This window comes from Marmota marmota, unplaced genomic scaffold (genome assembly GCF_001458135.2).
Source record: "Marmota marmota marmota unplaced genomic scaffold, marMar, whole genome shotgun sequence".
Lineage (NCBI taxonomy): Eukaryota > Metazoa > Chordata > Mammalia > Rodentia > Sciuridae > Marmota > Marmota marmota.
Window position 1 is genome coordinate 1,490,946 of NW_025999998.1, and position 19,881 is coordinate 1,510,826.

General features: G+C 34.1%; 1 protein-coding gene across 50 annotated transcripts in view; it reads left to right on the forward strand.

The window, feature by feature from the left end:
• Nucleotides 1-19,881, forward strand: part of Ptprd (protein tyrosine phosphatase receptor type D) — a 2,156,260-nt gene that overhangs the window by 619,986 nt on the left and 1,516,393 nt on the right. For all 50 annotated transcript variants that reach the window (XM_048806967.1, XM_048806968.1, XM_048806990.1 and 47 more), the window contains one exon: nt 113-221. The gene's annotated coding sequence lies outside the window, so the exon portion shown is untranslated. The remainder of the gene's footprint in view (nt 1-112; nt 222-19,881) is intronic.

The window sequence follows — 19,881 nt, forward strand, 5'->3', positions numbered from 1 at the left end:
CTTTGGGTTGAACATTCTGATAAATGAGTTTGCATGTGACAGGTAAGATAACACAATGGATATCTCATGCTTGAAAAGACATGAAAAAAAATGACAGTATATTTTGTTCCAGGTAGGAATAAAAAGCGAGCAGTTCCTGGCCAGTGATATTCCAGTAAAGCATATGTGACTGACAGCATGTTGGCACCAGTATTGAGGGAAGTGATGGACTTAGGCTCCAGGTGAGTTCTGTATAACCAGGTTGGCTGGTTTCCATGACACAACTGTGCTTCTCTCCAACTCTTATCCAGAGAATTCATACTGTAACCCCAGCAGTCCTTTTGCCTTTGACAAGCACTGGAATACTTCTTTTCTTAAAAAAAAAAAAGAGAAAAAGTTATCCTTTAAACTGAACAAGGTGGTTCACATTTGTAATCCCAGATACTCAGGAGACTCTTGTAGGAGAATCAGAAGTTCAAGGCCAGCCTGGGCAAATTTTTAACCTGTCTATAATAAAATTAAAAAGGGCTGGAGATGTGGCTCAGTGGTAGAACATTTGCCTAACATTTGAGTGTCCCTGGGTTTAATCTCCAGTACCACAAAAACGTCCTTTAAAAATTATAATGTCTTAATGTTTTTCTCCCTCCTAACTTTAACAGAACAGGTAGCTCTGAATAGACTGCCTTTTGAACTAGTATCAGGATGCCTGAGCTACAAATAAGTGCTGAAGCATCATATAGTATTCCAGAATAAAGAAGGGATGTTACTTCCAGTAGGGATTCCCAGTAGTAAACTCAAGTAATTCAACTAGCACAGTACCAGCAGCCTTCTTAATGGCAAGCGCCTAAAGACTGAGTTACCTCCAAAGTCCCCCACATTTTCTCACTTCCAGAATGAGACAATTAAAGCAGACAAATAGCCCAATAACTCAAAAGACTCTTGATTTCTGGTTTTAAAATTGCAAAAGGTCAGAACTCTTGACACAGATTCAATTATGATCCTTCCCGAGTCTGTTCCTTTATGAATCCATAGCTAGAATGCGTAGTTATATAGAGACAGGAATATGAAACTTTTGTCCGTTAAATGGAATAATGGGCTATTCATTTAGGGAGTAGAAGATATGTATTAAACAATTTAATTAAAAAGCATTTTTTACACTTTGCAAAGCCTGCATACTGACCCTAAAAACATACATCTTATGTGCAATGCACATAGACTCTCTGCCTTCCACAGTGGTGAAGACTAACAAAGAAGATGAACCAAGGATAAGAGGGCAAGTAATATTTTTTTTAAAAATGCAAGGATTATGCAATATGCCCTTGTTCTATTTATTAAACACCTCAGCCATTCTCCTTTTGACCTAGACATCTTCTGTATGTAGTGATTTGATGGAAGACAATAATTAGGAATGTCTAAGAAGACCTATTTATAAAGAAAGGATGCTTCTTATAATATGCTTTAATGGCAGGGAAAATTATGATCTACTCAATTTTAATAAAATAGAATTCACAAGAGCCTTTTCTTTAATAAAATTGTATAGAATCATTAAAACATGTTTTAGAATAACAGAAAAGGAGCAGTTATTTCAATTAACAAGATTAAAATGTCTTCATAGGATGTTACATGTGCATGTATATGGAAAAATATGGAAGCAAATGAATAAATAATAAAATAATTTACTGTATTTTTAACATTTGGGTTTTTTTAAGTTTTAACTTTGTTTTCACAATTTTCTACAATAAAAACAGGTAATTTTGAAAATCAAATCTAAAATTCATGAGGAAAAAATAGGATCGTGAAAACATCATTTTCCATGGATACAAAAAAAAAAGATTGTAAAACAATTGCAATAAAATCTTATTAGAAAATAACATCTTTATTTCTTATATAAACAAGTTTATTTTTTCTTATTTATGTAAGAGTTTGGGAGAATGAAGATATTGATTTCTATTTAGTAAATGCAAAAAGTTGACAAAGAACATACAAAATTTGAGTAGGAACTTGTTTTTGAATGAGCTATGTCGTTAATATAGGCCAAACATGTTTGTCTTTCCACAATGTCAGAATTTATTCAATAACAGTAAATTCACAGGCTACACCACTTTCAGCAGTGGCAGTTCACTGAATACTTTTGAGTCATATGACAGTCATAAACCAAACAATCACAGGTTTTATTCCAAACTTAATTTCTAATATTTATTGCATTTCAGTCATACATTGTATTACGTAGTATGATGTTACAGAAAGGCTAAGAAAAAGTCAAGATGGCCTCAGGAGTGCTGAAGGCTGAACTGCTGAGCAAAGGCAGAAAGCAGATACCAAATGCAAATACACTATATGTGGTCATATAAGATTGTGAACCAGTCAGAGAACCTATTCAGGTCACAGATGTCAAAGGGCAGAAACTTATTCTAGGCCAGGGCCCAGATGGACAACAGTTTCAATGTTAACTTTGTATTGGCTTGAGATAGCCTGGAATGGGCTATTGTGTGGTCATCATGGGCAAGAGAAACCATGTTCTGTGGAAGCCCACTGACAGAGATTTAGAAGTTCAAACCTGTGGAGATGTTTCTGGACAATTTTCACGATGAGTGACCAGGTGGCAGGGTCAATGTTCCTCTGTGTTCAGTCCCGGGATGTTTCTCCATTTATGGGCCTTGAGTGAGAGGGTTTCTTCATTCAGTGATCTTGTGTGTCCCATAAGTTCATGGGTCTACGTTTTCCTATATGACTTTAATATGCCCATGCACCCAGTTGCTTCTGATTAATATAAATTCAACAGGTTTCATTTTCATTAGCATGATTTATTACTTCTTGCCTTATGTTTGTGCTAGGCAGATGGTGTTTATTTACTTGTATAAACAAGGTGTAGTGTCATTCTACCCCAGCACTTACATTTAAAATGGAGCCACTCATAGAAAACTACTACTTGGTAAAATAGGATTACTTGAATATGCTCGATATGAGAACTACTGTTCTTTACATCATGGAGTAATTCAGAGCAGGGCACAGTATGGTCTCTGTATAAATGAGCTTTCAATAGTATTTAAAATTTGACCTGTTGTAATGAACAAATGTATATATTATACTCACTTATATTTTCCATTTTTTTGAAAGAATTAGAGCATAGGTGATAATGTTGCAGAAACTTGAATATTAATGTTTGAAGCTTAGAAGAATCAATTTAATAGATTAAATTATCTTTTATCATACTTTAAACTTTATAAATTTTAGTGTATTTTAACAATTACATCATTGTATAAATAATCAGAACAAAAATGTATTTATCAAGTATTTGCAATTTGTTTCACTGCCATGTTTTCCTGAAATTCTTTGATTTCAGTGGCACATGAATAAGTTGTACATATATTTTGTAAATTCAAACATTATAAAGACTATTCACAGTGATCTCTTTTTCAGACTACTCTGTTCCTATCTTCCCCAATTCTGTGGTTTCCAAGTCAATCTTGCCCTTTTTTTCCTCTTATTGCATATTACACATGGATGTACATTTGTACTTACATCTAAGTGCCAGAATTATGCACGGAATATTCTGTATATTGCACTACATATTCTGCCTTTACTCCCATGGACTCATTATTCCCAAATCTATAACTCTAACCAAACCCAAATTCTAGTTGTGTACTAAATCAATATTGAAAATGAACCACAGATAGCTTAAACTTTGTTTCCAGGGCTTACCCATTTTTCTTCTCCATTGATGACTCAGTCGTGAACCTTCTTTAGGAAGATTTACCTGGGGATTCTAGACGTAAGCTGGGTATGTTTATCTCACCGTACTTCTCAGGCTGTTTTGAGGACTGAATGCCTGACTTCCACCCTAGGTGATAAGATCCTTGAGTATGAGTACTGCCTATCACCTTCCACAGGGTGCAAGTGTACCCTGTGGCCTTGTAAAATCATGATTCAAGCATCCAAAATCAGAAATATCCTGCACAAATCATAGCATAGCTGAAATTTCAAAACCACTCATATCCTTTCCTTTTTTAACACCAGGCAGAGGTATAAATAGATTATGTTCATCACACACTTTATACAACTTTTTCAATTCAAACTTCCTAGAAAACAAAATTCATCCTCCTTTGGGTTCTGTCTCTTTCAGTTTCCTTGAGTGGCATCTTCTCTTCCTGCCATCTCTGAAATTAAGTCTGAGAAAGCAAAATTGTTGATAGGGAAGGGTAAAAATACAAGACTACCCAAATTGACTGGGTAGGCCCTTATTATCCTTACTGGATAGAATGGTCAAGTTTGTGAAAGCAAGCATATTATTAAATTTATCCCCTTAAAAGGGATAGTCAACTACTGCTTGTAAGAACATTTTGTAAGTTTCTAAACACTATGCATGTGAACAGATTTATAGTATCAACCAAAATGAATACAACTTACCAAAGATTCAACTTCAACAAATGACCTCAAGAAACAAATTGGTGCCCTAGTGGATGTAGTGGTACATGCTTGTAATTCCAGCTACCAGGGAGACCGAGGCAGGAGGATTACAGTTTGAGGACTGGCTGGGCAACAAACTAGTCCTGTATCAAAATAAAATTTAAAACAACAACAACAACAAAAAGAAATTGGCCTCCAAAATACAGAGTGTGTATATGTATATGTTTATAGAATGTGTTTTAGAAGGTGAGAGAAAGATCATTTCTGTTGATATTAAATGCTAAATTAACTTTGTCCTTCATTTTCCTGTACCTGATACAAGGTCAGCTATTGCTAGGCAAATTTACAAATAAAAAATAAGTTTATCTTAATTCTAACAGTGTTTGCAGCCAGAAAGTTATACAGGTTCTTCATTTTTTTTCACTCTATAGCATTGTGTATCTTTGTTATTTTTATTCCTGTAGTGAAATACCTCTTTGCTTTGTGTAAAAGATCTTCAAAGAGGTATTTGAAGAGAAGGTTCCCACCTTTTCACTTTAATGCATGTGGCCTGCCCATCAGATCAGCATGGCTCAATAGTTTATGAGGTACTCTCTGTGGGGAGATAACAAAGGAAATTCAACTCTGGATGACGACAAAAAAAAAATGAGTTTGGCAACATAAAGCAACTTCTTTTATAAAATCTACTCACAAAATAAATGTGGTATGAAAATTAAAATTACAGAATATTAAGATAGCATTGATTCATTGATCTGGAAATTAATTCCAACCATAAAATATTAATAACATCCATGATATGAAATTTAAGCTGCAGCTAACAACATGCAGCACTGAAAGTTATTTAATATTGCCAACAATAGGGTTAGATTTTTTAACAGTTGAAATATTTGCTAACATACAACAATGAGGATATTTTGTAAAGTACAATAAAATATGGGAAATTATCAGAAGATGACTTTTTCACACAAATAAGTTTTCATTAGCCATTCAAAAATATATCCCTAGAATACATCAAAATAAGTCTTATATTTTTCACATTCAAAAACTTAGATTTCACATAGTAAAATTTAGGTGGATTAGATTATTAACCAAAACTCACCTGGATTTTTCCTGTGTCCTTCATTCACATAGCTTGATAAAATGTAAATGACAGGAAAAGTAGGATGGAGCTAAGAGGATAAATTTGAATCTTAAAATGATACCATTTGAAAACTAAAATGCAATAAATCAAAACAGCATTTGCTAGATGCATTACATTAGATCTATGAGAAATATAAAAGGAGTTCTGTCTTTATCATTTGACATAGCAGATACAATATACCAACACTACTAAATAGTATATTGAAATAACTCAGTTTTAGGTGCTAAAGGATAAATGACATGAAAGTTTTTCAGAAAACAACCCACCTCTGACTTGTGCTAAAACAACCAAGAAGGCTTCTTGAAATTGAATGGTACAACTCAAATAGAGATGAGTGAGCTCAGAATGGCATTGTAGATGGAGGAAATAATGTGTAAACAGTAAGTTTGAATGTATAGGACATGTAGAAAAAGATAGCCTGCCCCTCCTTCTATATATATATACACACACACATATACATACACACACATATATACATTTTATATGCCTACATATATAAATATATATGTGTGCAAATGTGTGTGTGTGTGTGTGTGTGTATATATATATATATATATATATATATATATATATATATATAATTTTTAATTCAGTATGGGAATACTTCATGTTTACTGATTGAGTATGTATTAATATCACATCTGAGTCACAAGCAGGGCTTTTATATCTTAAAATTAAAAAGCAAAATTTATTTCCTAAGGCATACAAAACACAAAACTCAAATGAACAAATACTTTTTTCCTATAACACTTAAATATTCTTAATTTTCAACCACAAATATTCCCCAGGTAATAAATCAACAGTCTTTGCAACTATTAAAACTAATCTTGTTATTTTACAGTAAACCTTTGTACAATTTATAGTAAACAAATAAAAATTCAAATTTATGATGACTTAATGCTGAAAAGGTTTAGATTAAAAAGTAAATTTTATGTAACATAGATAAATATTCAGGAACCTTTGTCCTTTCTAATCCAAGGCCATAGCTTTGGTCTCTTAAAGCTCATGAGTCAATTGACTTTTAACATTTATCTGGAAATTTTGTTAACACTAGTTAGAAATATTGGCAACCGATTTTAACACTTTAGTAGAGAAAATTATGTTGGAAGCTTTTAATTATTTATGCCATTTCTCATTTCTATACATGATATAATTATCTTCATGGTTATCAAAATTTAAATCATGGTGTTTGTTTTTTTTTTCTTTTCCTCTGCTCTATTCATTCAGCATGTATCACAGGAAACACTTTCCCAAGTCCTTAGTCTCCTCTCATAGCTTCTTTGCTATTTTTTTTTTCACTTTCCCTGCCTTTACCCCTTTAAAAACTCAATTATTTTTGTCTTGGACAACTCATAAATTTTCTTACTGATCCCATTTCTGTCTTCCCATCCACTCTCTGCCTTATCTCATAGTCACTGGGTTAATTCTTCTGAGCTATAAATACTATCATATAGTTATTATTCTCAAAAAATATTAATATTTCTTTTCATACTGAGTTTTAAGGACTTGATATGATTACAGAATATTAGGAAACTATGAAAATTTTGAAGTATGAGACTGAGCTTCCAAGTTGAAGTTGGTTGCAGAATCTCAAGACTTATTCCCACAAGCAGTCATTTGGCATTATGAAAGACGAAAAGCAAGGAAAAACCTGTTAGAGTAAGATTGGGTACTGGAAATCAGGAGGGTAAAAAATGAATGAGAGAGGAATAATATCAGAGAGAAGACAGAATTTTAAAGTAGAAGAGTTTTAAAAAGCAGTCTGTATTGTAATTTGCTGGATCTTGGAGGAAAAAAAACTCATAGGCATCCATTACATGCCATATTTCTCTGGTGATAGAGAATGAAAAGTTTGAAAATTAATGTGGAATGAAACAAGTAATACGTGATTATCCAAAGAAGATTAGTCTTCCTGGAGAATTCTTTTTATGATACAGAAACACCTTCAAATTAATAAATGAGTAAAGGTCCCAAAATTTCAGGACATTGTTATTTTACCCTGTGATGAGAAGAATTTTCTCACACTTTTTATCTAATGCTTGGCAGTTACTGCCTTTCTGTGATAGAATAAGTGATCATTAATAATAAAATTTGTTATTAAATTGTATGTGAGCTAATTTTTGCAGTATTAGATATCAGTATCTGTCATATACACAACTTACATACACCATTTCCTAAACTCTAAAGTATTACATCATTTCCTAAAGTCAAGTATAACTACTAAATTTTTAATACTAGCTGTTTTGAAATTAAAGTAAAAAAAGTGAACCTGTGAAAGTTAGCAAATTCCATTCTTAAGCAATGACAGAAATAACACTCTGAGGAACAGCAGAAAGCAAGAACAGAATATGCTTTATTTCAAATATACTTTTAACACTGAAAGTAATAATGCTTTATAAAACTTAAAAAGATAATCTGGTATATGCTCACTTCTGCACTGAGACCTATAAAAGTTTAGCTTTCAAATTTCTGACCAAGAGTAGATCCAATTTTTTAAAGCAATCGATTTTAAAGATATAAAGGGCAAAAATATCATTTTCTGGGCTCTTTTAGAACCTTCTGGTAGGACATATTTTGCTCTTGAAAGTATGCCACGTTACCCTGTACTATTTCTTTTTAAATGTTTTTGCACAAATAACTCATAGGCAAGGAATCCTCTGTATAATCACCAGTGTATTCTATTGTTAAAATGACTTACATGTTTTTATAGGTGTACAAGTTATTCTTTTAAATTGCTTTTATTTTTATAAACAAAACAGGATTTCGTGGTCTAGTACTTAAATAGTATTAAGAGATTTATAATTACAGCAACAGAATCATAGCAGATTTTCCCCAAACTCCCTGATATAGTCTTTCTCAATAAAGAGAATAATCTTCAAGTTATGGGTAGTTTTAATAATTAGTTTAGTCATTCTCAATATAACATCCTTCTATTGATTATCTTATTGATTTTAAATATTACCTATTCATATTATGCTATGTATATTGGTTTTAGGTCAAGATCATGTATTATTGGACCTTTTTACTATATTCATGTGGTGAGTCAATTTGGGTAAAATTAACATTCAGGGTACACATTATCACGACTATGTAAATATTGTTCTCCAAGTCTATATCTTTTAGTGTAAGATCTTAGTTTTTCCTAAAGTTTACAATACTACCAATTATTTCTTTTAATTATCAATAAAAATATGGATTCCATTTGTATTAATGTTGCAACATCATTCCTTTAGCCCTCCATTTTTCTGATTTCATCTAGGTGTTTCCTCTCACCCTCCCTATCTCTGCTCTTCTTTGTTGGGCTCCTCACTCCTGGATTGCATTTCTTCCTAGATTATGATTTAGTCTCTTACTTTTGCAGATGTATAATTCCCCCACACTTCACAAGACAGAGATGTTGCATGAGAAAGCATTTGGGGTCCATACTTCAAAGGTTTATTTCTCTTCTATTAAATTGTTGCTTTTTGGAGGATATCCGTTGCAATCCCACTGAGTTGATTAGTGCCTTAAACTCATGATCTTCCTGCCTCAGCCTCCAAAGTTGGTGGGATTACAGGTGTGTGCCATGGAACCCAGCTATCAAATATTGATTAAATTTGTTCCCATTCCTCCATGCATTGTCTCCATTTCATCTTGGTTCTTTTGTAATTGTTATTATAGGTCTGTTGCTTATTTTGAATTTTTTCTGAAGTGACAGATGATCTTTGGTTCTCCACTTACACATTAGAGTGGGTTAGGGTAACAGCTAGGATTTTAGTCAGCTTTTTCACTGCAGTGACTAAAAGGACCCAACCAGAACAATTGTAGAGGAGGAAAAGTTGATTTGGGGGCTCACAGTTTCAGAGGTCTCAATCCATAGATAGCAGGCTTCATTCCTCAGGGCTTGAGGTGAGGCAGAAAAACATGGCGGAAGAGAGTAGCAGAGGGAAACAGTTCACATGATGATCAAAAAGCCAGGTACAAAATATATACCCCATAGCCACACCCCCAATAACAGCTTCCTCTAATTACTCCCCACCTGCCTCCAGTCACCACTCAGTTAATCCCATCAGGGGATCTATTCGCTGATAGGATTATGGTTGTGGCCCAATCATATATCCTTCAAACTTTCTTGCAATTTCACAAGTGAGCTATTGGGGAACATGATATCTAAACCATAACAGCTAAGATAATATAATTGACTACTGGTGTTCTGGAAACCAAGCAGAGGTTGGAGGTTGGAGGCCCCTTTATTACATGTGTTAACTTTTGATAATAGCTTTGCCCAAGTTATAAAATGTATCATATGAATTTCTCCACAAAATAAACCACTTGGGCTTGAAAGGGTTTAGGAGAGGGGAAGTGATGGACAGTAGGTATTTACTAGTTCTGGAGGAAAAGAGCTACCATTTTAGAGCTATGTGGATTTTTCCCTTTGCAGAACTGATTTTATCCCTACCTCCCAGAATGCTCAGTTGTTTCATATGGTGAGCTTCTTATGACTTCTGTAGGTCATTTGCTAACTTTAGGGGTGAACCATATTGTACAGGCACAGGCAGTACTTTCTCAGCTCCTTGACATCACTCATTTCACATCTGTTCCCTGCTCTCCACAATTTATTGAAATTGGTGATCAGGACTATGACTCTGACACCAGAATACTGAGGTTTGAATCCTGGTCTTGCCAATTACCAAAAGTGTGATGATCAGCAAATTGTGCTTTGCCTCTGTACCTCTATTTCCCCATCTGTAATATGCTAGGGGTGGGGAGCACTATGGATATTCAGTGAGCTAGAACGGTATCTCGATGCCAGTTCCTATCACCTCTGCTCTTGTCATTTCTCTTCTTCTAGCACCTCCACTTGATGGTTTTGCACAGCTGTGAGTTGTTTTCTCAAAAAAACTATTTCACCAGCTCCCTGAGACATGGGGATGGAGAGAACATTAAGCCCAGTGGTCAATATATTAGTCTTTTTCCCCCTAATATCAAGTATTTTAATTTTACTTCCAATATCTCTGCCAGTTTTTCCCCTAACCAGTGAAATTTTTGTATAATTTGTAAGTTGTCTTTTAACACATTTATAACATCCTAAGAATAACATCCTAAGAACAAGAAAAAATAACTGTTTAAAACATTAACTTCAGGATTTTATTTATTTTTTAAAAAAAACTTGTTCTATTTTCTGAAATATTTTACTAGAACTAATTATATGTGTGAGTCTCACAAACTCTTAAGTCATAGATCATTGTTATTTTGAGATATTGATACTATTATGAGAACTTATGCTTAAGATGATTTAAGGACACATTCTCAATATTACCATATATAACATTATAAAGAATTTTTATTTTACCATGTATACCCTATTAAACAGGCAATAGGATCCCTATCTTCTATGCACAGATATTTATGTTATAGAAATTCAGTTATTTAAATATTTATAAAATGAGAGTTGAGAGCAGCACTTTTGAAAAGCAGTTAATAATGAACAGACATCAAGGGAGCTATCATTATAACAGCAAAGTGCTTTGCAACTCCAATAACTTCAGTGGTGCAGAAGCAGGCCATCAAATTTAATTAAAAGCAGTCAAAAATAAACTGAGAAATTGAACTGTAAAAGGCTGTCCTTTGCCAGAAGCTGAAGGCAAAAAGAAAGCAAGGGAGAGCCTTGAAAGTGGTAATGAATTGATAAGCCTTACTGCCTGCAACTTGTAATTCGCTCTGTCAGATTTTAGTATCAGTTAAACTAGATTAATAGAGCAATCACTGATTCTCTATCTTAAATCCTTCTTCGATGTCCCCTTATTATAGGCTCCTGTGATAGATGGAATCCTGAGTGGGTCAAAATTCCAACGCATTTCTCTGCTCAATCACTTTTTAAATAATGCTGGCATCTATATTTGCTGGACACCAGCGTTCTCCCCATATTTTAAAAGCAGAAATAAATTTAGATATTGACAAGCTGTAGCCTTCTCTTCCCAAAGAGGCTTAACTCCTTTTTTTATTCAACAGAGGATGAAATCCCCTACACCATGAAGGATTGACATCTCCTGCCACTAGGGGCTACCATGGTGAAGTGAATGATAAAGAGGAGATAACAAATTTATTGTTGCTTTAAATGCTCAGATTAATGTGGATCTGAAGTAGCAGTACCACAAGGACAAAAACAATTTGCCCTCGATCATTTTATTTTTATAATAATGTTCTTTAATGAAGCTAAAGCCTCCCTGCTGTGACCTTATTGTGTTTTTCAACATCAGTGAGAAATAGATTCCCCTGAATTGTACCAGAGCTCATGAAACAGCAGGGATATTGAAGTGGGGGATCAATTACTTTTTTGCAGTAATTTTGAACTGGAAATGGCTATAGCACAGCCTGGGTAGACAAGAAGACAAACCAGCTCATTGAAAAGCAGTGTGCAAATTATGCAGACCACAAAAAGCTGAGGTAAACAAACTGTTTTGTTTTCTAATATCTTTCAACATGGTTGCACAGTGTTCCTTCAAAGAGCCAGTACTCATAAGGCTGTTTTGGAAGAAGCAAACAAAAGCTAAAAATAGAATTTTTGTCATCAATTTAAAAGTGTAAAACTTAAAAGATATTTAAGAATCCCCTTCTGATGATTGCTAATATCACTGTTTATATTAAATTCTACTCATTGTGATATGAAGAAAAAAATATAGAGGTCTATATGGGGACAGAAAAATTATAGATGTTATAAATGCAGCAGATGAATATTGCATTTATGGAATACTCTAATTTGTGAAGTGCTTTTATGTCCATTATGTCATTCAATCCTGGCAGCAATCCTAATAATAGTTCAGACAGGTGCTGATATCTTGCAAATGCTGCAGTAATGAAGAATGAGTCTCAGCCAGGTTAAATAATTAGCACCAGGTCAGGAAAGCACCTGGACCTCCAATATCCCAGTCCTCTTTCAGTTTAGTGTTTACGAGAAGTCCCCAACTTTCAAAATGCAAACCATTTAGTTGTAATACCGTCAGCGTTAGCAGAGTATGTAATTTCCATTTCCATCTGCTGCAGCCAGGCAGGAACTTCTCATTTGTGCTGATATGGGAGTCACATGGATCAATGGGTTTGTAGAGAATGGAGGCTCTTAAGTGTGCTTCATTTGAGTGATTGTCCTGCAGCACATGCAGGACAGACAGCTCGGCCTTCTGATATATAGGAAACTAAAATCATTGGTAAGGAAGCCCTCTGAAAACCTTGTCTGAAAAGAGTATGTGAATTTCTCCATTCCTTCTTGGGTAGGGACTTTTTTGTACCTGAAGGGAAATCAGGGAAGAGTGGAATTTGGGACAGGAGTACCAATCACCTAGTTAATGGAGAGGTATTCTTGGGTTCAAGGGGATAAAATATTGAAAATAGTAAGAAGGAATTGAGGGCTGGGGTTGTGGCTCAGTGGTAGAGTGCTTGCTTAACATGTGTAAGGCACAGGGTTCAATCCTCAGCACCGCATATAAATAAATAAAATAAAGGTCCATTGACAACAACAACAAAAAATTTTTGCTGAGTGTACTTCAGCGATCATTAAAAAGGAATTGAATGAAATTTTCAAGTTTTGGGCCATAAGTAAAGGAAATAAGTAATTCTAAGGGCATATGAAAATTTTAAAATATGTTGAGATAGTGTAAGGAGTGAAGTACTATAAAATTAAGAGCAAAAATAGCTAAAATCTAAAGCTGAAGTTTATTCATGTTCACCAAAGCAGATATCATCAATTTAGGTATTTTTTCTTTGTTTAGAACTATTCTGTTTCACATGAGAAAATTAAAACTTGCCAGATAACATTGTATATCCTCAATATTAACCTTGATAAATAATCATGATAAGAAAATAAAGGTGCTCCTCAATTTACAGTGGAGTTATATCTTGAAAACTCTAAGTTGAAAATAATGTAAGTCAGAAATGCATTTAATACACCTAATCTGCTGAACATCATAAGTTTTCTACACAGTAATACACCCTGTAGAATGTGGGCTATTGTCCTTATGATTACCCAGGTGGCTATTGTGCAGCATCAAGAGTATCCTACTGCACATTTCCATTTGCTCAAGGCAAGATGAAAATTGAAAATGTGGTTTCTACTGAAGTATTGATTTTGTAGCACCCCAAATATGAACTTAAAATAGTAAGTCAGGGACCATCTCTAATGTGTTCATTGGGTTCCAGTTATGTCCTAGGGACTTTGCCAAGAATTTTACATATATATTCATTGTATACAATATAAATAAATTATCACTCCTATTTTAACTAGAAAATAAGTTATACAAGTTTAAGTACCTTGGAGAAGAAAAATCTACAAAACTGCTAAGTGGCAGAGTCAGACATTAAGCCCAACCACATTCACTCTTGTCACTGATCAGGCCCTTTATTATAAATAAAAAATAGTGAATCTGCTTGCTATTAACCACAGTTTTGTATATATTTAAAAGTAAAATTTTCAACTCAAGAGTGTCAGAATCTTAAACTACAATAATATTGCTTAAATGTTCCCAGATTACTTTGGATTGGGACAAAGCCCATTTTACTTTGAGATAAAATAAAGAAACTAAAATTTACATAAGGTACTATTTTAATTCCTTAAGAAATAAAAAATTGCATTTACCAACACTGACCTTATGTGAGAGTAATTGCCATGAGGCTTGCAGTTTTAAAACAAAGCCTATATTCACACTACATCTTTAAATATGGTCTGAGGTATTAACCACCTACTAGCATAACAGAATGTTAGACCATCTCATTACTGAAGAGTTCTTATAGATAAGTGGATCAACAGTGTGCATGTGTGTGTAGATATATGTGTACAAATACAATTGACTTCATTCCACATATGTGAATTCACCTCATTGCTAAAATGGATTTATGCTCCCCAAGTCAATGCTGAGCGTACTTCAGCGATCATTCGTGGACATAAACAGAGCAGTGAAATATTTGAAGAGACAATGCAGGTTGTCAGATGATGTAGAGTAGGGTGGCACTCTGCCTTTTTGCTCTGCTTTCACACTGTGTAACAGTATCCTTTACATGGTCTATTTGTACCAACTTTTCTCATGTTTGTTTTTTTTTATGCTATGTTTACTAATTAAAATAGTTCCTAAGTACAGTGCTGAAGGGGTTGCTGTCTAGTATTACCAAGTTGGGATGGGTCTAAAGCATAAAATATGTGTTAGATAAGCTTCATTCAGGCCAGAGTTAGCGCTATTGGCTGTAAATCCAGTGTTAATGATATATTTTTAAAAGTTACCTTTTTTCCTTTTTGTCATGACATTAATTTTGCTATCCCAATTAGTATTAAAGGAAAACAAAATTTTTACATTTGTCAAGGAGTACATGACTTGTCTAAACTGGAAACAATGCAGATTTAGACACAAGCTGCCAATTGTGTCTAAAGGAGAGATGGGACTGAAGTCAGCAAGACTAATTAGAAGCCAGTGGGAGGGGGTGGGGGGGATTAGCTCTCAGGTGCCAAGGGGACAGATCTGAATGCTGGTGGTTAGAAAAGAAATAAAGACATTTTGAAAAAAATTTCATTTTTTCTTTAAAAGTGTCTTTTTAAAAAGTTTTTATTAGTGCATTATAGTTGTATATGATATTAGGTCTCATTTTGGCATGATCATACAAGTGTGAAATATAATTTGCTCTACTTCAGTCTTCAGTACTTTCTTGTTCCTTCTTTCCTCCCTTCCCCATATTCTCCTTCCTCTAATCCACTTGTTTTCCTTCTATTTATAATATTTAAAACAGTGCTTTATAGATACAAAAAGGTGAAATTTGTTGGACTATATTTGTACATGTACATAGGATGTTTCCATCAGTTTCATTCTACTGTTCCTCTTTCCCATCCCTCCTCCCTCCTTCTCCACAACTCTTGTGCTCCACTGATCTCCCTTCTATTTTTATTAGGGACCCCTTCTCCACTGTTTTCCTCATTTTGTTTAGCTTTTGCATATGAGGGAAAATAGTCAACTGTTGACTTTCAGGGTCTGCCTTATTTTACTTAACCTAATATGCTCCAATTCCATCATTTACCAGCAAATGCCACAATTTCATACTTTATGGTTAAGTAAAACTGTGTACTTATACCACATTTTCTTTATCCATTCCTCTGTTGACAAGTACCTTGTCTGGTTTCATAATGCGGTCACTGTGAATTGCACTGCTATATAATGTGAAGTGTCTGTATCACTATAGTAGGCTGATATTCTTCAGGAAAAAATGGAGGAGTGGGATAGCTGGGTCATATGGTGGTTCTATTCGTACTTTCTTGAGGAATCACTATACTGCTTTCTAAAGTATACTAATTTGCAGTCACACCAACAACGTGTGAATGTACTCTCAAACAGAAACATATAACACAAGGCTGTGTATTGATTAGTTGATAAAAACAACATGAGCAAGACTGGTAGAAAACTCACCGTATCCCTCTTAGGAGCTATGTTTTAGTTTGAACCAATTCAGTGTTCCCTGCAATTTTATGAAATGCAACACAGAATAATAGTGCCATAATTCTTATCCTGGCCAAAACAGAACATTCATTTCAATCCATTCTAATTATTATACTTAAGGGTTCTCTCAAATCATTTGTGCTATCATCTCAGGATTCTGTTTCCATTCTTTCAGGAATATTGTGGTTTTTTTCTGGAATATTTTCTATTATAGCATAAAATGTATTTTGTTCCAAATAATTGTACTTTAATCATAAGCCCAGTATTCATGCAAGATTTATGCATCTGTAGGAAATGATAGTCATTTCTCATGGAATTAATTTCTTTATGTCTGACTCATATTTTAAGGTTAACAAGGAGAGATGAGGGAAAAGGAAGAGAAAGTAATTGTTAATAAAGACCCAGAAGAAATGATGGTGAATGACATCCAATAAATATGTATAGAAGTTAGCCCCAGGATGGAGGAAGAATTGCTTTTCTGAGAAAAAAAATAGAAAGGAAAATGGAAAAAAATGAATGAGGAGGAAGTAATTCAGAAAGCAAACAACAACAAAAACAACAAAAAACCTTGAATGTCTAGAACATACAAGAGGTTAGATTGGATGATTTTGATTAAAAGAAGGGCAATGTTATGTAGTCGAAGTATTAAAAACATGCATAGTCTTGCTTAGATTTGAAGAAAATAGAACAAAGATGAACTAAACACAGCACATGCATATCCTCAGATTACAATAGTCTCATGGAAGAGAAGAGTAGTATGAATATATACACGGACACACAACTGTTTGAATTGCACTATGCATGATAGACTGCATATGAAAAGGAAACGCAAATGCATGGGGAGCTGGAAGCAGTGGTGCATGCCTATAATCCTAGGCACTCCAGGAGGCTGAGGCAGTAGAATTTCAAGTTCAAGGCCATCCTCAGGTATTTAGCAAGGCCCTAAGTAATTTTGTGAGGTCCTGTCTCAAAAAGGGCAGGAGCCAGGCACAGAGGCATACCCCCTGCAATCCCAACAAATAAGAACCTGAAGCAGGATTGTGAGTTCAAGTCCAGCCTCCACAAATTACAGAGGCTATAGGCAACTTATACCTTGTCTCAAAAAAAAAAGGGGTGGGGAGGCTGGGGATTTCTTGCCCTAGGTTTAATCCTCAGTAACAAAAATAAATTAAAAGGCTGGGGACTGTTCTGAAAATAAAGTTAATCCTTTTCCTTGTCATAATTTAGAAGGTTCTCAGTGAATACATGTCTTCTGAAAAGGTACATGAGCCAAAGTGAATATTCCGAAGTCTAGTCTAGGTGTCTTGTGATGGCTTATATCTTAAAACTCAAAAGTGAGAGAGTCCTGTGGACCTTTTGAATCATTAATTCTTTGGGTAATTATAAAGTGCTGATGAATAAATTTGAATGAAATGGGTAAAAATGTCTAATAAGCTTTATGACAAATTCTCAGGGAAGCACATGAGCTGCAAAGAGTTTTGTTCCATGTAACTCACCATAGTGTGTTTTTTTAGATAGAAAATGTATTTATAAATCAAACTTTCCTTTAAAATTTTTTCTTTAGAAAAATGCATACTTTTTACTTGTATTAACTTTCTTTTTAAAATCTACCATTCTGGAGAAAAGTTCGAATAAGCTACATTAATAATACCATAAAGATAACTGTGGATAGTATGGAGAACTTACTCCTAGGTGTGTGTGTGTGTGTGTGTGTGTGTGTGTGTGTATTTATACCATCACCAGTGTCACTACTGATTATTTAATATATTTGGGGAGTTGACTTGGCATCATTTCATTTAATTATTTCCCATCTTGTATGTGGTAAAATAAAGCTCAGAAAGGGTAGGTAAGTTTCCAAGCCCCTAAAGCAATTATTAGGAAGTAAGTTTTAACTCAGGCTATCTGAAACCCATGATACTAACACAGCATTAGACTCTCATGCTTCTCGTAAAATTTCTTAAACAAGAATATGTGAAGACATTCCTATGTTTACTACAAAATCCAGTATTTGCAATGGTTTAATGAACTAATACATGGTATTGTGTGCATGCATGAATATGTAACAACAAATCACACTATGTGCAACTATAATGCACCAATAAAAATGTGGGGGAAAAACTTTCAGGAAAAAAATATTTGGCATAGATTCACTAAAATTTTTGAATTATTCCCCATTATTTAACAAATTTGTAATAAAGTTTTTATTTTTAGTGGTGAAGGGTACTCTACCACTGAGCTACATCTCCAGAGAACCTTTTTTTTTTTTTTAATTTTAAGATAGGGTCTCAAAGTTGCCCTAGCTTGTCTTGATCTGGAAATCTTCCTGCGTTGCTGGGACTGCAGGTGTGTATCACTGTGCCTAGCTTCTAATTCTTATTAGAAAAAGTATTCTAATGAAGAAGCTTATACAAACACCTTGGCTATATTTGTCCTCTTCTGTGGACAAATTGCTTGAAGTACAAGCTTTACTGAAGTCCATATACCCCTCAATGCATCAAATGACCTCTGGCAACCATGAGAGTTTATACTCCCGCCAAAAATCAGTATTTGTGTTGCTCTCTCCAAACCCTTGCCATCTCTGAGCACATTTGATAGATTCTTCCTAATATTCATCAATTACATTTTTTAAAAATCATAATTTTAATCTGTTTTTACTCTAACATTAAGAGCTCTTGGAGAAATCATACAGGCAGAGGTAGAAATTCCTAATAACAATGTCTCAGTAAGACTTTATGTTCTCTAGAAATCATTTTTTTTAACTAGCACTGCAATATACAGACATTTCAGCATAAATCATTTTTACTTTCATTAGTTAGTATTTCAGACTAACAAAGCTTCACTCCCCTTTATCTTATTAAATATATGACCACTGTCTTAGGGTTAACAGTTATATTGATAAAATTATAAGACCTCAATCACAGCCTACGACATTATTTCATAAGCTTTTTCAAATAAATTTTCATTTAAATGATGTCTTCTCAATGCTATAATAGAAAAGGAAATAATCAAAATATTTAGGAGTGATTTGAGTCTAAATGTAACTGTTCTAGTGATATTCAGAATCTGTAAAGCAGTAAGAACAAAGAGAAATGATGAACTGGGTAGGATTACTGAATCAAAGCTGAACCAACCTTAGCCTGAACAAGTATTTCCAGGGGAGATAAAATTCAAAATGAATTGCTTCTGATGTTTGCATAGTCCTGGCAATCTTAACATTGACATTGACCATTATTTCCATGGTCCATTCCCTTTTCCATCTGAGATGTAACATTAGTGAATTTTTCTTTTATTATCAGAACTAGATTATTGATATGCTGTTCAGGAATAGCTCACAATTATCTTTAACTCCATTCCCTTTAGGCACAAAGATGTGCAGACTATAGTTTGAGCTCAATTTGAGCCAAGGAGCAGGCTGTACCAGAAATACATAGTAATTGGCTATCTTCCTAAATTCTTAAAACTTCTGCTGGGAAGGAAAGTATAAGTGAGGTAGCTAAGACCTGGGTCCATTTGTTCCCCTAGATATTCCACATTATATATTTATGTGACATATGAACAGTCCTGAGAATCATGACATATGTAGAAATTGTTTATTATAATAAGCTACTTTATCAAACTCCCTGCCACATTTCACTGTAAATGTATTTTTCAGTATTTTGTATTTAACAAAAATGTTTTTTCTGAAGACCAATAGGATTGATGTCTTTCATACCTCAATGCCAGCTGGTACTCTTAATTATCAGAGACTGGTATTTTTATATTATGGACACCAGGTGTCACCTAGTTGAAATTTTTTCTTTATGAGTTGACTAGTAGTATCCCCAAAACTAATTTACAAGTATTCAGAAAGGCAGATAATACCTAAATAAATGGATGGAAGATATTCACATCACATTTTTATTCTCT